We start from the raw sequence: 20,318 nt of genomic DNA on the forward strand, positions 1-20,318 counted from the left end.
AGGGTTTTGTCTCTGGGTGTTTTGTGTGAGGGTGTACAGGGCACTGCTGTGGGTGATTGCCCATGGCAGGGGGAAGAGGGGTCCTTCAGCTGCACCCCAACACCTCCCTCCCAGCCACACTGTCAGTGAAAAGTTTGAATTCTCCCACAGTCTGGAACTGAAGACCACATTTCTAGTGCACTTCCGATATTAAACTACTCTCCTGACACTGCTCAAGAGTCACAAGCAATGCTTTAAAGAGAAATTGAAATGTTTAGTTGTAGAGAAAAAATGGCCAGGTCTGGTCTCAAATGAGCATGCAATTTTTAAAAATGCTGGGCTCCACAGTACCTGGAACTCTTCTTACATGTCAGAACCTTGTTAAGGTAATTACAGTAGATGGCTTTTCTGCAAGGGAATCCCCTGACATTCTTCCTTGGGAGATTAAATCTCTGCTGCTGTTCTAGGCAGATTCTGCCTGAGTGAAAGTGTCTCCTACCTCCTTTAAAAATATCAACAACCAAAGAGAAGACAACACTTAATTCCTTTTTACAAAAGGAAAAGAGAGTCATGTCTTGGGAAGAAGGGAAATCAAATAAAAAAATTAATGCTAGAGAAGAAAGGCAAGAAATGCAGTTGCCGTGGAAACCGGAGCATAAGTAGAAACTTTGCAGCAAAGAGCAGAAACTAAAAATGAAAAAGCAGAGTGGTGAGGCTTGGCAGATAGCCAGGAGCTGCCTCCACCTCCTCTCCTGTGCTCCTGGTGGGATGTTCTTCGTCATCCTCCCACGGGCTGGAGGTGCTCTGGGCATTTGGAGAGCAGAGCTGGGCCCGTGGGTCAGAGCCCCTCCCAGGGCACAGCGAGTGACAGCACTGCTTGGGCTGAGGCAGCTGTACCAAAACCCTCTGTGAGCTTCAGCTTGGGGCCTCTTCCATGGGAGAGAGGAAATTCACTGGGAATGGTCCTCACATCACAGTGGGCTTGAGCGAGAGGGGAGCTGCTTCATCTGATGGTCACAAACCACCAGGCAGGTCCTTGACTCTTGTGTCCAAACCAAGGTCAGGGGGTGCACTGCAGCAATAACTCCTGTTCTTCAGTGCTTCTCTGATCCCTTTACATAGGGAAGAGATCCCCTAAAGTCTGCTCCAGGTGCTGCTGTGCCTCACACTGGCTGGACCATTCCTCAGCCCTGTGATCCACAGCTCCCACCTGGGAGTCACATTCCATGTCAGAGCTCTGCCCTGGGCACAGGCTGTGTTCCATGGTGGTTGTTGGCTGCATCCCCCGTGTTTCTGGAAGCAGGGGCCCATTCCAGATGTGCAGTTTTGTCCAGGGCTCTGGGATCATTTGATGCTGGCACGTTTAGCTCAGTTGTACGCAGTAAGTAATGCAGTCATTGGATTAGTAATTATTAAATCCACATATGCTTTTTAGTATGACATGGAAAAAAGCAGGTTGGGAAAGCTGGGCAGGTTCCCAGGCAGGGCTGTAAAACCTTTGTGATGGCCAGGAAGTGGTTTGGGTGAAAGCTTGGGAGCATACCCATGCCTGAGTGCTGTTACAGATGGAAGCAATGAAACCTGGGCTCTTCAGATTTCCTTCAGTCATGTTCTTGGAATTCAGCATGGGTATAAGAGTTTAGCTGATTTGCCCTCAGACTGGTCAGCATCTTATATACTTGACTCCTTTTTCATGAACAAAATAGAAAATGCAGTGCAAGTCCAAAAAACCCACTTGACCTCTTTGTCTGTGAAATCTGGGTGAACTTACCTGGGATACAGCACCACGAGTTAGGAACTGTTCCTCAGTGTGTCACCAGAAATAGAACCTACACACGTTTAACTCTGCTGCATTGCCACTGACTTCACTCCTCAGCTATCTTGTCATCGTCTCACCTGGACTATTCTTTATTTGATTATTATTTCAAAACAAGGATTTGTGGTTGTTTGGGATTTTTTAGGCTGGAAGTAATGAAGCTTCAAGTAACAAACTTCACTAAAAGGGATGTTAATTTTTAAATGTTTTTTAGCATTTGGGCAGGGGAAAAAGCAAGGAACATATTTTCTAATCCCCGTAGAAAGGGGTTTCTGAAAGGAAGCCGGCTCTTGGGAGGGGGCGGTGATCCCGTCCCGGGGATGTGGCAGCGATCCCAGGCGGAGCCGGCGCCCTCCGGCCTGCGGGCGGCAGCAGAGGCGTGCGGAGCGGAGCGGAGCGGGAGCATCCCCGCCTGCCCCGGGACAGGGACAGCGCTGGGGGACAGCCCTGCCCGGGACAGCGGGGACACAGCCCTGCCCGGGACAGGGACAGCGCTGGGACACAGCCCTGCCCGGGACAGCGGGGACACAGCCCTGCCCGGGACAGCAGGGACAGCGCTGGGGGACACAGCCCTGCCCGGGACAGGGACAGCGCTGGGGGACACAGCCCTGCCCGGGACAGGGACAGCGCTGGGGGACAGCCCTGCCCGGGACAGCGGGGACACAGCCCTGCCCGGGACAGGGACAGCGCTGGGGGACACAGCCCTGCCCCGGGACAGCAGGGACAGCGCTGGGACACAGCCCTGCCCGGGACAGCAGGGACAGCGCTGGGACACAGCCCTGCCCCGGGACAGCAGGGATAGCGCTGGGGGACAGCCCTGCCCGGGACAGGGACAGCGCTGGGGGGACACAGCCCTGCCCCGGGACAGCAGGGACAGCGCTGGGGGACACAGCCCTGCCCGGGACAGCGGGGACACAGCCCTGCCCGGGACAGCAGGGACAGCGCTGGGGGACAGCCCTGCCCGGGACAGGGACAGCGCTGGGACACAGCCCTGCCCTGGAACAGCCCAGGCCGGTGCTGAAATGAGGGAACCCCAGAGCCAGCGCTGGCCACAGCAGAGTTCGCACCTTGGGCCCTTCCCCGCTGCTGCCTTGAGAGGGAATTCCCTGCGCGCAGCTGGATTTGCAGCAGGGCCGTGTCCCCAGCAGAGCAGTTTTCCTTAGGCTTTAACGTGCTGACACAGCACAGGCGTTCCTGGCGTTTTCAGCTGGAAAAGCTCCCTCCCTTCTCCCGGGTTCCTCCATGTTCAGTGCGTTTAACAAATGTTTTTCTGAGACCGCTGACATTGTATCGGTTTTCTATGGTTTAAATTGAAACTATCTCGTTTCTGTTGCAATAGTAACGCAGTGATGGACACTGAGTTGCTGTTTGTGACTTAGGAACGCTCAGAAAAGTCAAACCAAATTGCAGGGAGATGTACAGTGCGTGTGTGCAAAGCACAGCCTGGCCACAGCTGGGAGAAGCTCCACAATACCCTGTATTATGTGGGTTTATACCCAGCTCAGTGTGTTATGGAAGGAAGTTTATGAGTGAAATGACCCAAACAAAAAGAACAATCCAGTTGCTGCCAAGATGACATTCCAGGCTTCTCCTGACAGAAACAAGATGCCTTCCATGTAGGATTGCCACTTACTGTGTGAAGATAACCATGGGCTATTTGCTGGAATTGCTAAGAATGAGCATTTTGGGAAATTCCAATTCCTGGTGTCTGTTTTCAGCATTGTTGCTAAGTGTTTTACCTCCTCACTTGGAAACAGACATCACCCAAGGCTGCTTTCACTGCTCTGCCCAGGGTTAGGGTTGTGCTTAGAGTGTGTCCCTGCTTGCCAGGCTTGTTTGGGGGAGATCTGGAGGAAGTTTGCAGCCCTGCCTTGATGAGTTCTGTTAGAAGCAAAAGTGCCTTTGTATAAAGAGCTGAACAGGACCCTCCAAACCCCCCTTAGTGACAGGAATGTGCAGTCTCTTGTTTGCCCTGACACAGTAAGTGTGGGGTTCCTGGTCCCTGTGGGACTGAAGAAGACAGAATCTGACCTTTTCCAAGGCTGATTCCTGCAAAAACAAAGACCACACCTGTGAACATTCCCTGCCCTGCACAGGATCACAGGAAGTTACATTTTAGCCCTGACCTGCATGAATCCCCTGTGCTGGTGAGCTCAGTCTGGGCTCCAGGCCTGCCAGAGCCCAGTCCTTTGTTTGGCATCCAGGCTGCCCAAACTGTGGTGATGGAGGGATAATCTGTTCCAAAGGTTGTCAGACATCAGGGTTTCAGAAATAGCAAGAAGAATTTGTCAGCTAATGTTCAGACCTGAGAGATCCTGCTGTCAGAATATTGATCTCAAATTCCTCCAGCTTCTCTTCTGTTGGGAGTTGGACCTGAATTTCAGAGTGCAAAATGTGCTTTTCCCAGATTGTTCCCTGATCTCCCCCCTACACCTTCCATTAGCAGTTCTGTGTACGTGAGTCTCCCTTGTCATCCTGTCAACCCTCATGGTCTTTAAATAGTCTGTAGGCTCTGGGTGGTGATCACCACATTGTTCCCCCTCCCTCTGCAAGCTGCTCCTGGAAAAGAGGACAGGAATTACTCTCTCATCCACTGCTTGTTCACAGTCCAATTTTAAAATCATCTCCTGCTTGTCTCATTTCCCAAGTCCATCAGACCATTATCCTGCCCAGCTCCCTGCCCTGTTGAGCCCTCAGTGAGCAGCTTAGATCCCCAATTCCCCTTGGAATCCCAGGGGGATCCTGCCTGGGCCCTGCTGGCAGCAAACCCAGACACAGCAGCATCACTGCTGAAATGGGCTGCACATGGGGAGATCCGTGTTCCTACTAAATTGTTTGGTTGCTATTTTTTCTCCTCGAGGGGAATTCCATTCATCCCCTTTCAGAAGAGCCTGTAAAACTCAGCCAGTCCCGAACTCCCAACAAATGTCCTTTAATAGTTTTGGATTTCAGCACAGAGGCCTCTGACTGTGTGTTCCTTTAATACGTTCACAACTCCCCTGGGAGAACTAAGCCAGGAAAAACCAACACTTTTTAAAGCCAGGCCTCCTGCTTTAAGGTTGTGTTTCTTTTCCTGCCATATATTCCCTTGCTCATCTCCACAGCTCCCACTTGCTCGTGCTTTGCATTGCCCATTCTCAACTCGGGTGTTCTCAGGTGTCCGAGAGGGCAGTGCTGCATCCTCTGCTTTCCATTTTGCTGGCTGAAGGAGCATAAAGGACTCTTAACATTCTCTGCAGTCGCCTCGCAGCTTGGCATACTGATCATTTCAATAATAAAGTGTTTCCTTTCATTCTCCAACAGTCAGGCCCCTGCCAGAGCCATAATTGTTCACAGATGACTCATTTTGGCTGCATGATCAAAACCAGGGAAAAGTGCTGTTTGCACAGGCTTTGAAACGTACAGGATGGGAAGAGATGTTCACGCTTGATATTTGTACCATATGTGCTTTCTAAATTTTATTATAGAACCTTTACATTTCAAAAGAGATTCTAGTCTTGTCCTGGGGATGATTTAGAAAGGAAAAGATAAGTAGAGTTTTGAGTTAGGCCAAGATTAGCAAAGACTGACTGTGTAGTTTGAGCTGTGAGGCTGCATCCTGGTGGGAGCTGTGCAGTGCAGAGGGGCTGTTGCTGCCCTGAGATAAATAGCTCTAGAAATAGCTCTAGATCTATGTATGGATATCTGTGCATTGCTTAGGGGCTGCACACTCACTGGTGTTCTGTATCAAAGTCTCACTGAAGTCCTCATTCTTTCCAGCATTTGTTTGGAAATCCTGCATTTGGAGTTCCAGCAGGTGTTTGCATTTTCTTCCCCAATGCAAACCCCAGGGGTGTCTGCACAGTGCTTGTGGTGCCCCATGCCAGTGCTGGGAGGGCTCTGCTCTGCCAGGGGCTGTTCCCTTCTCACAGAGTTCACCCCACATGTCCCCATTGGGAGGGTCAGCAAAGGGGTCAGCACCAAGGTCTGGTTTAGGGGGGAGGAGAAGGACATGGGAAGATGATTCCTGCACTGCCATTCATCTCCAAGCATGAGCTGTGTCAATAAGAAGCTGCTCTTTGTGTCTCCTCCCAAAATCGCTTTGAGGCCACCCAGCTGTCTTAGATACAATACCAAACAAACTTTGCCTTCTTTGCATCAATGTGGTATTTTGATCAATGAATTGTACAAACCCTCCAAGCCAGCTCGTCCAAGGTGCTGCCATGTGGATGTGATGTTAGACTTGGTAATCCAGGAAAAATGAGTATATTGGAAGAATGAAGGATCTAAATTCAGTAGGAAGAGGAGTTTTAGTAGCTTTTTCTCTCTAAAAATGTAACAGGGGTATTAGTGGAATGGGAACATACAGACTCCATACACTTGTGAGTGGAAGATCTGTACAAAAAAGTAGGAAGAGAAGCAGAAAAAACCAATTTGAGCTGATGCTGCAATAGAGGAGCACTACTGGTCACTGTGTGCCTTGCTAGATATTTTCTGCTGTTTTTATTTGGGGTGTCCTTTATCAGATCATCAGCCAGTTCCCTGCTCAGGGCTGGTGAGGACCCAGCATGGTGAGAATTCCCAGCGTTGGATCCTGGCTCACGAGAGCTCAGGCACTGGAGGTGTTGGTGCCCTGAACTTCCACATTTCAAAACATCCCAGCCCTTGCTTTGCTCTTGGAGTGTTTTTCATATTTCTGTTGTTTGAAGGAGGCTCTCCACATTTTGCAATCAGCTGCTCTTGGACAATAACATCTCTCAGGGCAGCCCTGTGTTGTTGTGCCAAAAGGAAAAACGTAAATTTAAATAAACCACCCTCACAATGGTATTTAAAAACTGATTGCAGGATTTCCAGTTGCTTTTGTAAAGCCCTCTTTAAAAACAATAGTTACATTTTCATTTTTCAACTTGTTAACAGGGAACTCTTTTAAAACAGAGGGTGTTTTCTGTGCTACTCTGTCATGTCAGCCTGATAAGGAAGATGGCTAAAGATCATCCTTGCCAAAATATTCCTTGGATGAGTCATCTGATGCCAAAAAGCAAGTGAAACGAGCAACTATATTTGCAGTGGAGTTTGCAAATTATGTGGCAAGGAAAGGAAGAAAATAATCTGTCACATGAAAAATGAAGTTTAGATTGTGTGTATATAAATCAGTGATTTGTTATATGAGCGTGAGATCATTATCAGGCATTTAAACATGAATTGGAAGTGCCTAATCTATTAATTAATCAGGAAATAAGTTTTACATAGCATGTGTAATCAAGTTAATCTTTCATTTCACTTGCCAGCAGAGATGCTGCTGTCAGTGGATGTTGTCATGAGATTAAACACCCCAAGAGCTGATTCTTGCTGAGGGGGAGCCTCAGGTGTCCAGATGGCATCAGGAAGGGAAGGGAGGGGAGGGGAAGCGGCTGCTGCCCTGAGCCCTCAGCACTCCTGACACGGGGAGAAGTTCTCTGTGTGCTCTGGAGTTCCTGCAAAAGCTCTTCTCCCCACCCTAGCTGGGAGCAGACCCAGCTTCCAGGCAGGCAGGGAGAGTGGTGCCCTGCAGGAGCTACAGAAGGGTTTGTGGTTCCTTCCCTGACCTGTAGCACACCCCACTGCAAAGCCACTGTAACAGAACTGAGGATAAATAGCTGAGCCTTCTGCTGATAATAACCCAGAAATCTGGCACAGAAAGGCACTGATGCCAGACTTTTATCAACTCATTCCCTACAGCAACACAATAACAAGTTTACTGCTGAAATACAAAGTAAAAATCTTTTTAGGAGTTAATTTCTTTTGTTATATGAATATTTTGATTAAGGTCAATGCAGATTTTGTAGTTTATTACAGTATTTGTTATTACATCTAATAATTGGATTCCTAACCTAGAGGTGATGTGGGTTTTATTTAACTGTGCAGATGTGAAGGTAAAGATCATCATCTGGGCTCTCTTCCCACTGAAGGTTGGACCAGGTGAGATTTTGAGGTCGCTTTTGAGCCCCTCCAGGATCACAGCAGAGAACTGCCACAGTTTTGTCTTGGAGAAGGAAATGGGGGATCCTGGGAAAGCCAGAGCTGAAGCTACTCTGTTAATCACTCAATGAATCACTGCTAACATTTTATTTTAGTAATGAGGGATATTTGGGAAGAATAGTCCTGCTTAAACAAATATTTCCTGCCAGCAGCTCAGCGTGGAAGACATGGTGCTGGGAAGTGTTGTGCAGCTCCCAGTTACGTCTGAGCCTTTGTTTGATTTAGGGATTTGTACAAAGTTTTTGTTTTTAGTTTGGAATTTTTGCTGTACAGTGGAGACTTCACACTCCTGGGTTTTTCCTGCTGTTGAAAGGAGCAGGCTGCTCTGAGGCACTGCATGTTTGATTCTGGTAGAAGTTTCTTCTTCCATTGCATTGGACTCCGTGTGTTTTAATTGCTTCATTAGGTCTGTGGAAATTTAGCACAAGTCTTCAGATGGATTTTGGCTTTGTAAATTTTATTAGCATCATTAGCAGTCAGGTCATAAACCAGTGTACCTGAGCGGAGTGTTGTGTGTCAGCAGAGCAAGTGAAGTGATTTTGTTGTGGTTTCCCCCAGCTGCTGTGAGAAGCTGATGTTCTTTAGCTCCATTGTTCTGCTGGGAGGTGGGCAGGAAATGTGAAATGTGCCGTGCTCTGAGTCAGCCTCGGTGTTTCTGCCCCGTCCCGAGTTCACGGTGGGTGCAGGAAACGTCTCGAGGCTCTCAGACACGCCGGCTCTGAGAGACCCTTCCCCTGTGCCCCCTGCAACACACACACAGCTTTGGCCTCCTGCTTTGGCCTCCTCAGAGCCAGCCTGCTGTGAATTCCCACCACCGAGGAGCTGCAGAAATTTAAACGTTATCTAAAACTCTGCTTGTTGGGAATTGCAGGTGTCATTCCCTTACTTCCTTTTCAGATAGGGATATCTGAGAAATTCTTTTATTCACATTTTAAAAATACAATATGGCTCTCCCTTAAAGAAAGTCAGGACATTATTTATTAGAAGCAAATAACTGACTTCCCCACTTGATATTGGGCACATTCCTTGGATTTTTTATTTTACCTGAATGAAAAAGAGGAAGTTTGTGTGTTTTAAGTACATTCAACTGAGCAAGTACTTGCAGAAGCAAATATGCAGAAGTGTCTATGCTCTGGTGGACAAAAGATACTGTAGGAAAAAAAGATAATTATGTTTAATACTTCTTCATCCTGTAGCATCTGAAGTTAAATCCTTCAGAAACATTGTTAACTGAGAGAGACAGAGCCAAGCTGGGGAAACTGGAACACAACTCCCAACCATTTATTTATACTTTTATATAGGGCTGCTTTCTCTTGTCATACAGTTCATAGTCCCTCATTAACCTCTCCTGCTTCGTGGTCACCTGTATGAGTGTTTCTGAAGGTACCTGGCTGATTAAAAATAAAAATCTCTGAGTGTTCCCACCTCACATTCCCTCAGAGCTTGGGGAGATCCCCAGCAGCCGCCTCTGCCGCATCCCCAGAGCTCTGAGCATGAGTCACCTGGCTCCACTTAAACAAAATCAAACCTTCCCCTTTCAGATCATCTAAATTTGGGTGAGCTTTTAAAATGGTTTTCTTTAAACTTTCATTTCCATCAGTGCTTTTTTTTTTCTATTGGGAATGACAAAAGCAAATTGGATAGGCCGTTTTAAAGATATTTCTAGTGATAAAAGCATAATTGTGAAAGACTCTCTTCAGGGCTTTCATCCCAGTTATTATGACACAGAATTGCAGAGAGACACCTGAATATTTGGGTTCTCATCTACAGCATATCTTTAACCAAACCTCAGTATTTTCAGCCTTTCCCATCACTGTGTTCTGGATGTTCTCGGCTCCTTTTGGGAGTTGAATCAGCTGCACAGGACGAGTCTCTGCTCATCTGGAAAACAGTTGGAGTTGTCCCTGTATTTTTATTTTGTTATGTACCCAATATGCAGAAGAAGATGATTCTGGCTAGGAAGAGGAGGCAGATGAGCAGCACGTGGAGGCTTTGCCTTGGTGCGGGACGTGCAGGGTGTGCACAGAGCGATGTCCCCCTGCCGGCCGGGGAGCCCCCGCTGTCCAGCTGGGATCTGCCTCCTTGACCTGAACTTGTCGCTGCCCTCCGAGTGCTCATTCCTGCACTGCCTGAAAGCTGGCGCCGAATTCCTCACGTGTGGCCTCAAAACCAGGCATGGACTTCAGGCAAGAGCCAGCCTTGGGTTTCCTCCTGGACGGGCCTTTCTCGGCTGCCACACAGCGCTGATGTTTTCCATGGCTGTGGAAATGTGTGAAACCCTAAAATCGGGGAGGATGGCTGGTGCTGGGAAAGGGACTCCTGTCCTGGTGCAGTTGCTGAATTGGAGCAGTTTCTGCCTCTTGTTACTGGAGGTACAAGACAGGATAATCCAGGGAAGTTTTCCAGCTCCTGCTGAAGCTCCTGCTCCGGGGGAACGGGGCTCATCCACAGCCAAGCCCGTGGCTGGTCATGAGACACCACAAAGATAAATTTGCACAGAAGTCTGGGAAAAATGACAACTGAGGACACAGCACAGAGTTATTGTGCAGCTGTTGTTTTGCAGCTCATCCCACTCGGATGAGGTTTCTCTGTTACCTGCCAGCCTGGGAGAAGCAGCAGCCACACATTCAGTTCTTGGCCACCATTCTGGGGCTCTGAAATGTCTTCTGTCACTTCCTTCAGAGTCATTTTTGTGCCATCAAGCAAAGGAGCTTAGGTGCAGGACTCTGGACAATTCACTTTTGACCTTTTGAAGCAGTAAAGGTGGAGTGAAATGTTTTATCTGTTTAATATATATATGTAGTTTTATTTTCTTCCATAGCTTAAAGTGTTAATTCTGCCCATTGAAATGTAATTTTATGGAGCAATATGAGCCGGAGGCAGAATCTTCGATGCCATCAGGACCCAAATGGTAAATAGGCCCTTTCTCTAATTTGTGGGATGTGCTATAACTCAGTTTGAATGTTGAAAGGAAATGGGCCTCCAGGGGAGTCTGGAGCTCTGTTCATTCAACTTCTAATTAAAGTTTTCCCCTCTCAAATTTCACTTTATTTTCCGGGGCTTTTGCTCCATGATGATTATTACCATGTGTCCCATGGCCAGGAAATCATTATCCCCTTCCCCAGCGCAGCCTCTCCGATCCCTCCCCGCAGATGAGCGGGCTCGGGGCAGGCAGAGCGGCCGGAGCCGCGCCGGGAGCCGGGAATCCTTCCAGGACACTCTGATCAGATGTCTGGCGGACAGGATCCAGTCCAGGATTTCCTCCAGCCTATGCTTCACGTTTCAGGAGCCCAGGCCAGCTCTGGCTTCCTATTCCTACTCCAGCAGCCTTATCTTTTTGGGGGCAGGAGTTGTTAGCACAGTTTATCTTGCTCGCTTGGAGTCCTCCCTCGGCTGAGACATGCACTCCGGTGCCGCCTGCTTTTTTTCCCCTCTCTCTCTCCCTTTTATGTTTTCTTCTTGTTGTTTTTCTTTTTAAATGTGTCAAGTGAAGAGTTCCTCTTCCCCCCTCTCCCTTTCCCCTCCAAAGAACCACCCTCCAGTTCATTAAAACGCTGGGACTGTTTTGCTCCTGTACCAGAGGGGAGAGCGAACCCGTGCCTGCATGTGTGTGTGTGTAAAGTAGATCCAAAAATGTCCATGAACAGCAGGAAAAGTTCTGGGAGACCGTCCTACTACTACCGACTGCTCCGGAGGTCCCGACTGCAGAGACAGCGCAGCCGATCCCGCAGCCGGAACAGGCTTAGCAGGGGTAATTGCGAGCTCTTTCCTTGCCGTGCTCTGCCCGCTGCCGTAGGTAGGTGAGGGTGAGGATGAGGATGAGGATGAGGATGAGGATGAGGATGAGGATGAGGATGAGGATGAGGATGAGGATGAGGATGAGGATGAGGATGAGGATGAGGATGAGGAGGGGCGCTGGCCCCGCGGCCCGGGAGCGGCCCGGGCTCTGCACAAGGTCGGTGTGCGAGGGACTGGGGCCAGCGTGGCTGCTCTAACCCCGTGTGCTGCTCTAACCCCGTGTGCTGCTCTAACCGCGGCTTTCCAGCTAACCAGGCTCAGTCTGCGCTCTGCCATTGAGCGAGCTGCCTCTCCCAGTGTTTGGAGGCCTCACTGATGCTTGCAGAGCTTTGGAAAGCCGTGCTGAGGAGATGGGCTCTCTCTGCAGAGATGGATGTCTGGATTCTTGTTCTTCATGAGCCGAGGGTCACCAGGGGCTGGAGATGACAAAGCTGAGAGCAGTTTAGGGGTAGGATTTTCCAAAGAGCCTGAAGATTGTGCTCCTGAGGCATTGCAGAAACCTGTGGGACTTGAAGCCCCAAATCACTTTGCACTTTAAAAAATCCTGCTCTAAAAGGGCTTATTTGTCCTCAGCAGCAGGAGGGAGGTCCACAGGGGGATGTTTCTGTAGGGCACAGGCAGCCCATTCCTTCTACTGGAGGCAGCAACTGACCCAGTTGCATTTTTTAAACCAGCTATTCTGCCTTTCTCTTTCTTCTGCTGTGAAATAACTGTTTATTGGTTCTTTTCCCTGTTGTTAAAGCAGCCAAAAAGTGGGAGTATGTGAGTGTTTTCCTATTGAATTTTTTCAGAGGAGGAGAGAGGGTTGTGTTTGCCCTGCAGTCTGGCAGTCCTGGTGTATTTATCATGCTGTGAGCCTAATCAAAGCCATTAACTGAAAAGATTTCCCTTTTTCTGTTATTGTGTGAATAAAAAGCACAACTGCAACTTTACATCAGGTGTCTGTGCAAATCCAGGCTTGGACTTATCCCAATGCAGTTAATTCTGATTTATGGAGCAGATTTTAAACTTCACTCTAGTACTGAAAGATTTAGCTCAGTGCAATGTCTTCTTTCCTCTTTTCCTGGCACTCAGGACAATTTTAAGGATTTTGAATCATTGCTGAGAAAACAATAGGAAGCTAAATGAGTCCTTGAGCTTCAGCTTTTCCTTCAGACAGTGGTTTTCTTTGCATGATTTTTTTGTTGTTTTGCCTGTCAGGGAGGAGTGTTTGTAAACTCCCAAACACGTCCCAGTTCCTTTTTCCTCTTTATTTGTGTGCTGTGCAAAACCAAAATATTTTACTGTCATTTCAGTTACTGTGACAAACTAAATGTGTTCAGTTTCGTTTAGGTAACCCAAAGTGAACTTAATGGCATCACTTGTTAGGAACACAAGGAATACTCAGGCCGATTTGATGGAAATGGGAATCAGCCTGAAAGTTTGTAAGAAATTGGATTTGAACCAGCTGAAATCTTGTTGCTGTTGATCTCTCCTGGAGAATTGTGTGTTGTCTGTGGGATTCCTGCCTCTCAGCAGCGGCTGAGCTCCTCTTATCTGTACATCTGAAAGGGATTTGCAAAGCTGGATGAGAATTTTCTCTTTGTTTTTGATCTGTTTCTGTTGTGCAGTGGTGGTGTCACACAGCAGGTCAGGGGGGCTTGTCCAGGCTGGGCAGAGATGGAAGTGCTGCAATAATGCAGCAGGAATACTTCCCTTAACAGTTTTGTTCCCACTGGAAGAATGATGAATTTTGGGGTCTGGGGGCTCCAGGAGCAGCAGGAAAACTCAGGCTGGCGTTGCACAGCTCTGGGAGGGCTGAGACCCAGTTTGGGAAATGGATTTTGCTTCCTGAGGTACAGAGAGAGCCACTCCCTCAGGAAAGAGCTGCTCTGGTGCTTCCAGCTGGGCAAAGTGAGCAGAGTTTGCATTTTGTGTGCAAGGATCTGAGGGAGGGAGGAAGAGCTTTGTGTTGGGACTCCAGCTGGAGCCAGCCTGCTTCAGTGTGCAGAAAAATGTCCAGGACTCAGAGCTGCTGGCAGTGACAGCAACTTGTTCAGTGGTTCATGTGATGGCACCCTCTGTTCTGGAGCTCTCTGGTCAGCCCTGGTGCCTCTAACACATCCATCACATGTCAGTGTGTCTGTCACTCTGTCCCTTTGGGGCCCAGGCTGCAATATCTGACCAGTGGCACTGCTGGGGAGGGCAAAGCCAGGCAGGAGGGAAAGGCTGCTCTGAGGAGGCTGATGAGATCCTGCCTCCAGCACGTTTAAACTGTGCCTGTTGGGAGTGGGTAAAGCAAACAGGCTTCACTGCACTGCAAATCTCTGCTGGAAGGAGGACAGTGCCTGAAACCCCCAGCTCTGCTCTCACAGAGAGTCAGGACGTGCTGCAGGTAAACATCAGTTAGATAAAAATCTACCTGCAGAACCCCTGGAGCATCTGTTCAGCTCAGAGGTGTGTGGGACTGCAGGAAGAATCATGGCAGTAATTATAATTACTCCCAGGTGACCCATGTGATGCAGTGGAAGGTACTTGGGAGGCAGAGAGGGGAGAAGGAGAATTTGCAGTGACAGCAGCACCTGCTTGTGGCTGCACTTGGGTCTGTGGCTTTCTTCAGGATCCCTCCGTGCTGCTCCTTATTCATGGACACCATGAAGGGATGGGGGTCAGTGGGAAGGGTTCTGAAATTCCCTTTGCTGACAGAAACCGCTCACGGTTCTGCATTCCCAGTCCCATCTCTGAGCCAATTGCAGCTTTGGCTTCAGGGCTTTCTTGTGTAAAACTCAGCAGGAAATCAGCTGGCATCAAAGCCCTGAGAATTTGAGAACATTGGAGTTCCTGATCTTGAAGGTTTAGTGTTCCTGATCCTTCTGCCTCTGTCAGCCTCAGACATAAATGTCTTGCTCTGTGTTCTGTTTATCACAGATGCTTTTCAAGGTGTTTTATGAAAAGGATTTTTATTAAACAGACTTTCTTCTTCCTTTCCTTTGATGGCAGCTGTGAAGAGAAAACTGACTGATCTTCAGCAAAACCCAGAATTTCAGTGCACTGAACACTGAGCTGCAAGGCCAAGGTCAGGCTGGGTTTTTTTCTCAGCACAGGCTATTCAGATACACATCTGTTGAAAACAGCTGGAATTTAGTCTTTGTCTCTCTGTTTGATGAAATCAAAACCTTTTAAGTGATAAATGAGAGATCAGCTTATACCCAAATAATCAATACCTTGGAGGTTCAGGCACTCCCTTGGGACAAGGGAAGCAGAGATTGGAAAATTGTCCCAGCATGTCCCAGAGTGACATAACAACTAAGGAGGTTTTATTATATTTAAAGCCAACTGATATTGCGCTCACCTCCCACTAATCTTTCCTAGCTGAAAATCTGTTCTACAGCACATTAACTAAAAGTGATGTTGGACAAGGAATGCCAGCTGGAATTTCTCCCTCTCCACCCCTGCAGGACTTTGTTTTTCTTTTAAGGGCTGGGAGCAGGCAAGTGAGGAGCCCAGTAATAAATATTAGCAATAGGCTTGGGTTTGTTTTTTTTTTTTCCAAGGGTGGTGTCTTTTAAATGCCAGGAAAAGGAGACCTTCCTGCTTTGCACTTTTTAATGATCATTACTTTGTTTTTCGAGTCTCTTTTGTGGCATTTTCTGTTTCACCACAGAAGTCTTGCAGCCTTTGTGGCTTTCATTGAAATTTTAACAGCATGGCTGACAGATGCCCATAGAAAAGATATGCAAAATGTTTAAAGCTGTGCTGTTTATAGGAAATATTCACTGACAGCTGTGCTATTTTTAGCACCACCAGTGCTCCAGCTGAGACTTTGCTGTGTTTGTTCAATGCTTCATTGTCTAGTAAAAATCGAGACTAAATTTAATGACTTGGGAAGTGGTGTGTGGCGGAATTCTGGAATTGTTTTGATATTAAACAACGCTTAAATCTCAGAATCCCTTTAATAAGCAAGAATTTAGAGTGAATTTATTGCAGGCAAATTTATTGGACTGACCCTTCAGCAGGAAGGAGGTGGCAGCAGTGCCTTGACTCCCTTTGCTCCTGCAGCAAACCCTGACCTGCCCCACCTCCTCCAGCAATGCAGGAGCATCCACACTCAGTGAGTGATCTCTGAGAAATTCCTATGAGGTCAAAAATGAATCCAGTTGTAAAAGTTCCCCTGGGAAACCCCAGTGGGACTCTCTCAGGAGCACTGTCACTTTTTGCCCATCTCTTCTTTTATCTCTGTTTGCAGCCCTCTCCTCCTGGCAGTCCCATCCTTTTCCCTGACAGAGTTCCTGAGAGGGGCTGACTGCTCTGCAAGGAGTGAAGGAGCAGATTTGCTCTCGAGTAATGCACAATGAGTTTTTATCTACAAGCTGTGGCTACTAAATGAGAAAGAGGTTAAAAACCCTGGTCTGAGTCCAAACTAGAATTGCTTCCAAAAACATGCTTCGAGGGGTTTCAGCAGACTTTTCATGATCACTCATGTATTAGAGCAAGTTTGTCTCCTTACAGCTGTGGCAGTCCAAACAATTTAGACACAGAGCTGCCTTTTAAAGCTTTTAAACCTGTATTTCCCTTGAAGGTCTTCTAGTGTGCCACTAATCCCCTAAGTTATTGCACTGAAGGCACTCTCTAATCCTTTAATTCACTCTGCTCTCAATAGAGATGGGAACGAGCTGGGTCAGGGAACATTCTCATTTGGGCTTTATCAGTTTTGCTTTTTTCAGCTCACACACTTCTGAGAGTGGTTTGCTTTCCTTTGCAGCACTCCAGAGAGTATTTTAGAGTCAGACACAAATTGTTTGTGTGTTTGTGTACATGCTTGTGAAAGAAGGTGGACAGAACTCCTGACTCCTGTCACTGGTTTGTGCAGCCCCAGGGTCAGGCTTTTACACTGAGTTCCCTCAGGCCCCTTTGGGAATCAGAGAATGGAAAAATGGATGGTTTTTTGAGAACTGTGAACCATTCCCCATTTAGGTCTGGTGAGGGTCAAGGAGCAATGTCAGCCACAGGTAATTTCTGGAAGCTTTTTTCCCCCAGACCTACACAGGAGAGAGATTCTGACTAATGTTTCTTGGTGCTGAAGGTAAAGCTTTGAGGTGATGAGCAATGCCAGACAAGTGTTGTGGTTTTACTAATAAGCATAAACTCTAGAAGACTTGTTAGAGCAACACATAGCCTGAATTTTGCAGGTTTGTGCTGCCCATTGGTTTTTTCCTTGCATGAGGGGCATGTTCTTATTGTAGGTCTGGTTTGGAGAGCCAGGCTGGGACCACGAGCAGCTCCCAGAGGCTCATTAGGAATCCCAGGCTCTCACATTGCTCCAGAACTTCATCTTAAGTTGAGCATTGAAGCATTCAGTTGGATGAAAAACATGCCCTGCAATAAAGACAACCAAAGTTTTGCTTCGTTAACATTTGCACTGAAAGAGGAATCCTCAGATGCTGAGCACTTAATGTTTCCTTTTGAAGAAACCAATTTATGTGAAGTGCAAGTTTCTTTTGTACCTTACATGCTCATATTTTTGGTTTCTTACAGCATTTCTGCATCACTGAATTTCTTTTAGAGTCAGAGATCAAGCTTGGGCTTGTTCTGAAGTACCCAAATGTGCTAATAGGGGGACTGGTGTAAAATTTGGCGTCTGGAGTTAAATTACAGGATGCTTCTTGAGCTTCTTGGTTTCTATAGGAACAAGTAATAGTCATCCTTCATGATTAAGCAGTGTCCATGGTAACCAAACGAGCAAGTTTTAAATGAAAGATCTTTTCCCTTTACATTTTTAGCAGTCAAAGGTTACCAATTATTACCTTTATACCCTTAGACAAGAACACATTTTGATGGGGCTGGTGTGTTTGAAGTGAGAACATTTGGTGTTCATTTACATAACTCTGCTTCTAGGATCAGCTAAGAGTCTGGTGAACACCAAAAGGAAATTTCAGAGAGTGGGGTGGGGTGCATGAACCCTCCCAGGAGGGTGAATGTTGGTCACTAAATTGCTGAATTGCTCTGCAGGGTTGCAGTGTTGCTGTTCAAGTGCCCATTTGCTCCTCCGGGTGACTGCAGGGCAGTTCTGGAGGGAGAAATCCCAATGCAGATCTGGCATATTTTTTAGGATGGAAAATGCAAATGTCAGTGTTGGTGTAGGTAAGAACATTCTCCTGCTCCCTCCTGTTTCAAAAATAGGTTGGGAAGTGAAAACACGACTGGTTTTTAATGTTCCTTGTCTCTCCTTGGCACTGGTGTTGTTTGCTTGAAAACTGCAGAGTGAGTGTGCAGCTGCCACCTGCGAGTGTTTGCAGAGCAGGTTCGTGGGAGAGGAGCAGAAATACCCACCCACCCCCAGAGGAAATAAAAGGATCAGTCACAATAAATTAGGATTTACATTCCACAATTTCTAATAGTGAAACAATTGGTGAGAGAGTCTGAGCAGCCAGAGGAGAGATGGATGGGGAACAGCAGTGAGCAGGGATGGGATCTCAGCAGTGCCTTGGCACAGGGGGCATTGCCCAGGTGTGCAGAGCTGCTGTGCCTGACACAGCTGTGCACACACTCACATCCACACACAGCAGAGGCACATCTGTGCAAAGGATACCACTCATTTTATAGGCATTGTCTTCTATTAATGCCTGTGAAGTGCAGGAGACTTGTTTCTGTTAGCCAGGGGAACTCTGAGGCCTCCTGCATTAATGTTTGGAAAACCAGAAAATCCCTCTCAGCTCTCCCTAACCCTGCCCCCAATCCCTGACATGAACTGGAGGAACAACAGGGGTTCCAGACTTTGCTGTCACTGCTGCTTTGAGTTGCTTCCTCATGACAGATATTGTATTTTGGTGGGCACAAAAAAATCACTGCCATCTATTATTTAAAATCCAGTATTCTTCTGTGTTTCCAGTGAAACTGTCTCCTAAATATCCAGTGTTAGATCCCAGCCTTCTGCTTTTTTGAGCAGAGTTAAAGTTCCTTGGCTGTTGAGACAATCTGAGGTGGGTGAGCAGGCTCTGGGCATTGAGACTCTCTGAGGCTGCTGTGACAGCCACATGCACCATGCGAAATTCCAACCTTAATGTTTGGTCTATTATGCAGATGGATGTGAACAGAGATACGTGTGTGACCCCATTTATCTCTCTAATGAAGTGCCATCAATAGAACATCTGTTTCTTTGCTGTAGAAGATGAAACCTCTGATGAATCATGCTTATAAATTAAGTATTTATTTATTTAATTTGCATTTTACCAGTACAGACCTGTTCCAGCAGCCACTGTGCAGGGCTGGAAGAATGGCCTGGGAATGAGCTGTGGGAAGTTTCCATTTCTCCTGAGGGTGCCTCGTGTGAAGGGAGCTGTTCAGGCCTGCTCAGCTCAGCTGTCCAGGGCACTCCTGGGGAGAGCCCCTGCCAGGCAGGGGACAGAGCCACCCTGACCTGGCTGCTGTGTCCAGGTGGCACCTCCAGAGACAGGGACAGCAACTGCAGAGCATGGAACTTTCTCCTTGCCCTCAGATTGCCTCTGAGGATAAAGTGCTGCAGGAAAGCTCGTGGTGACAGAGCAGAATCTTTGCAGGAAGGTTCAGCATGATGGATGAGCCTAATTTAAATCTTCCCAGAGCTGACTCCTTGTTCTCCACACTCCGTGTTGCTTGTCTTTATCATCACATGGGAGGAAGCTGATGATCCACTTCACTTTATCATCCTTTCCACTTTAACCAGGGTATTGGCAGTCACCACAGTCTGGCCCCCAACCAGGATAGAATTTCAGCTTTTTCTGATGTATTTTTTAAGTCTGAGCTTGATTTCAATTTCGCCCTGGAGAAAAAGCTCCTAATGATATGCCGTTAGCAGAGGAGGAATTTGTTCTGTGGATATCATAGCAGAGCAAGATAAATATCATACATATTTTATTTTAGAGACTAATAATGAAAGAATAAAAATACCAGCTATATATACATATATCTTGTTAAAAAATACCAGACAGTAAAACAGAGTTTGTGCTGTGGGCTGCTCAGTCAGCATGATTTGCTGTTTATCTTCAGAAAGGGAGGGTCATTTTCTGGATGCCTTCAGTTCTGTCCCTGGCACAGGTCTGGGACTGTAGCTGTGCCTCGTGCACACAGATCTGATCTGGTCTCCAGGCTTTTAGCACTCAGAAGCTGCTGAATTTTCAGACCTCTCACAATGAGAATTACCTCAGCTTTCCTTTCCCATTAGTGCTATTCTTTTCTTTCCCTTTTTCCCTTGGAGAGGGATTTTCCTTTGACAAGTAGGTTTAATCTGTCTCCTCAGGATGTGTTCACCTGGATTTCTGGAGGGCAGGACTTGCCCTGGTCTCTGTCAGAGTGCCTGGCTGTGCTGGGATGGCTCCAGAGCAGGGAAAGTGCAGGGAAGGCACAGAGAAGGAGCAGGGAAAGCGCACGGAAGGAGCACGGAAAGCGCACGGAAGGAGCAGGGAAAGAGCAGGGACAGCTCAGGGAAGGGGCAGGGAAAGAGCAGGGACAGCTCAGGGAAGGAGCAGGGACGGACAGCTCAGGGAAGGAGCAGGGAAAGCGCTCGGAAGGCGCTCGGAAAGCGCTCCGAAGGCGCTCTGAGCTCCGCTGCCCGTCAGTGCCCCACAGCCGCGGCACAGCCGGAGGATTCCCCGCGCTGCAGCTGGGCCAGCCAAGGGCCTCCAGCTCCACCTAGTGAGGCACCGGGGCCGCGGCTGGCACACACAGCCCGATCCCGCTGCTGGGCCGGGCACGGCGGCTCCCCCCGGGCTGG

At 47.8% G+C, this 20,318-nt stretch overlaps 1 protein-coding gene across 7 annotated transcripts in view; it reads left to right on the plus strand.

Annotated features, from left to right (window-relative positions):
* DAB2IP (DAB2 interacting protein) overlaps window positions 1-20,318 on the plus strand; it is a 154,874-nt gene that overhangs the window by 19,121 nt on the left and 115,435 nt on the right. Inside the window, exon 1 of one of the 7 annotated variants that reach the window (XM_058037904.1) lies at window positions 11,522-11,543. The exons of 5 other annotated variants lie outside the window; for them this stretch is intronic. The gene's annotated coding sequence lies outside the window, so the exon portion shown is untranslated. Of the gene's footprint in view, window positions 1-11,521; window positions 11,589-20,318 lie in introns of those variants that run through there. One more of the 7 variants, XM_058037908.1, reaches the window with a different exon arrangement.

The sequence above is a fragment of the Melospiza georgiana genome, chromosome 20 (genome assembly GCF_028018845.1).
Source record: "Melospiza georgiana isolate bMelGeo1 chromosome 20, bMelGeo1.pri, whole genome shotgun sequence".
In the NCBI taxonomy this organism is placed as follows: Eukaryota; Metazoa; Chordata; class Aves; order Passeriformes; family Passerellidae; genus Melospiza; species Melospiza georgiana.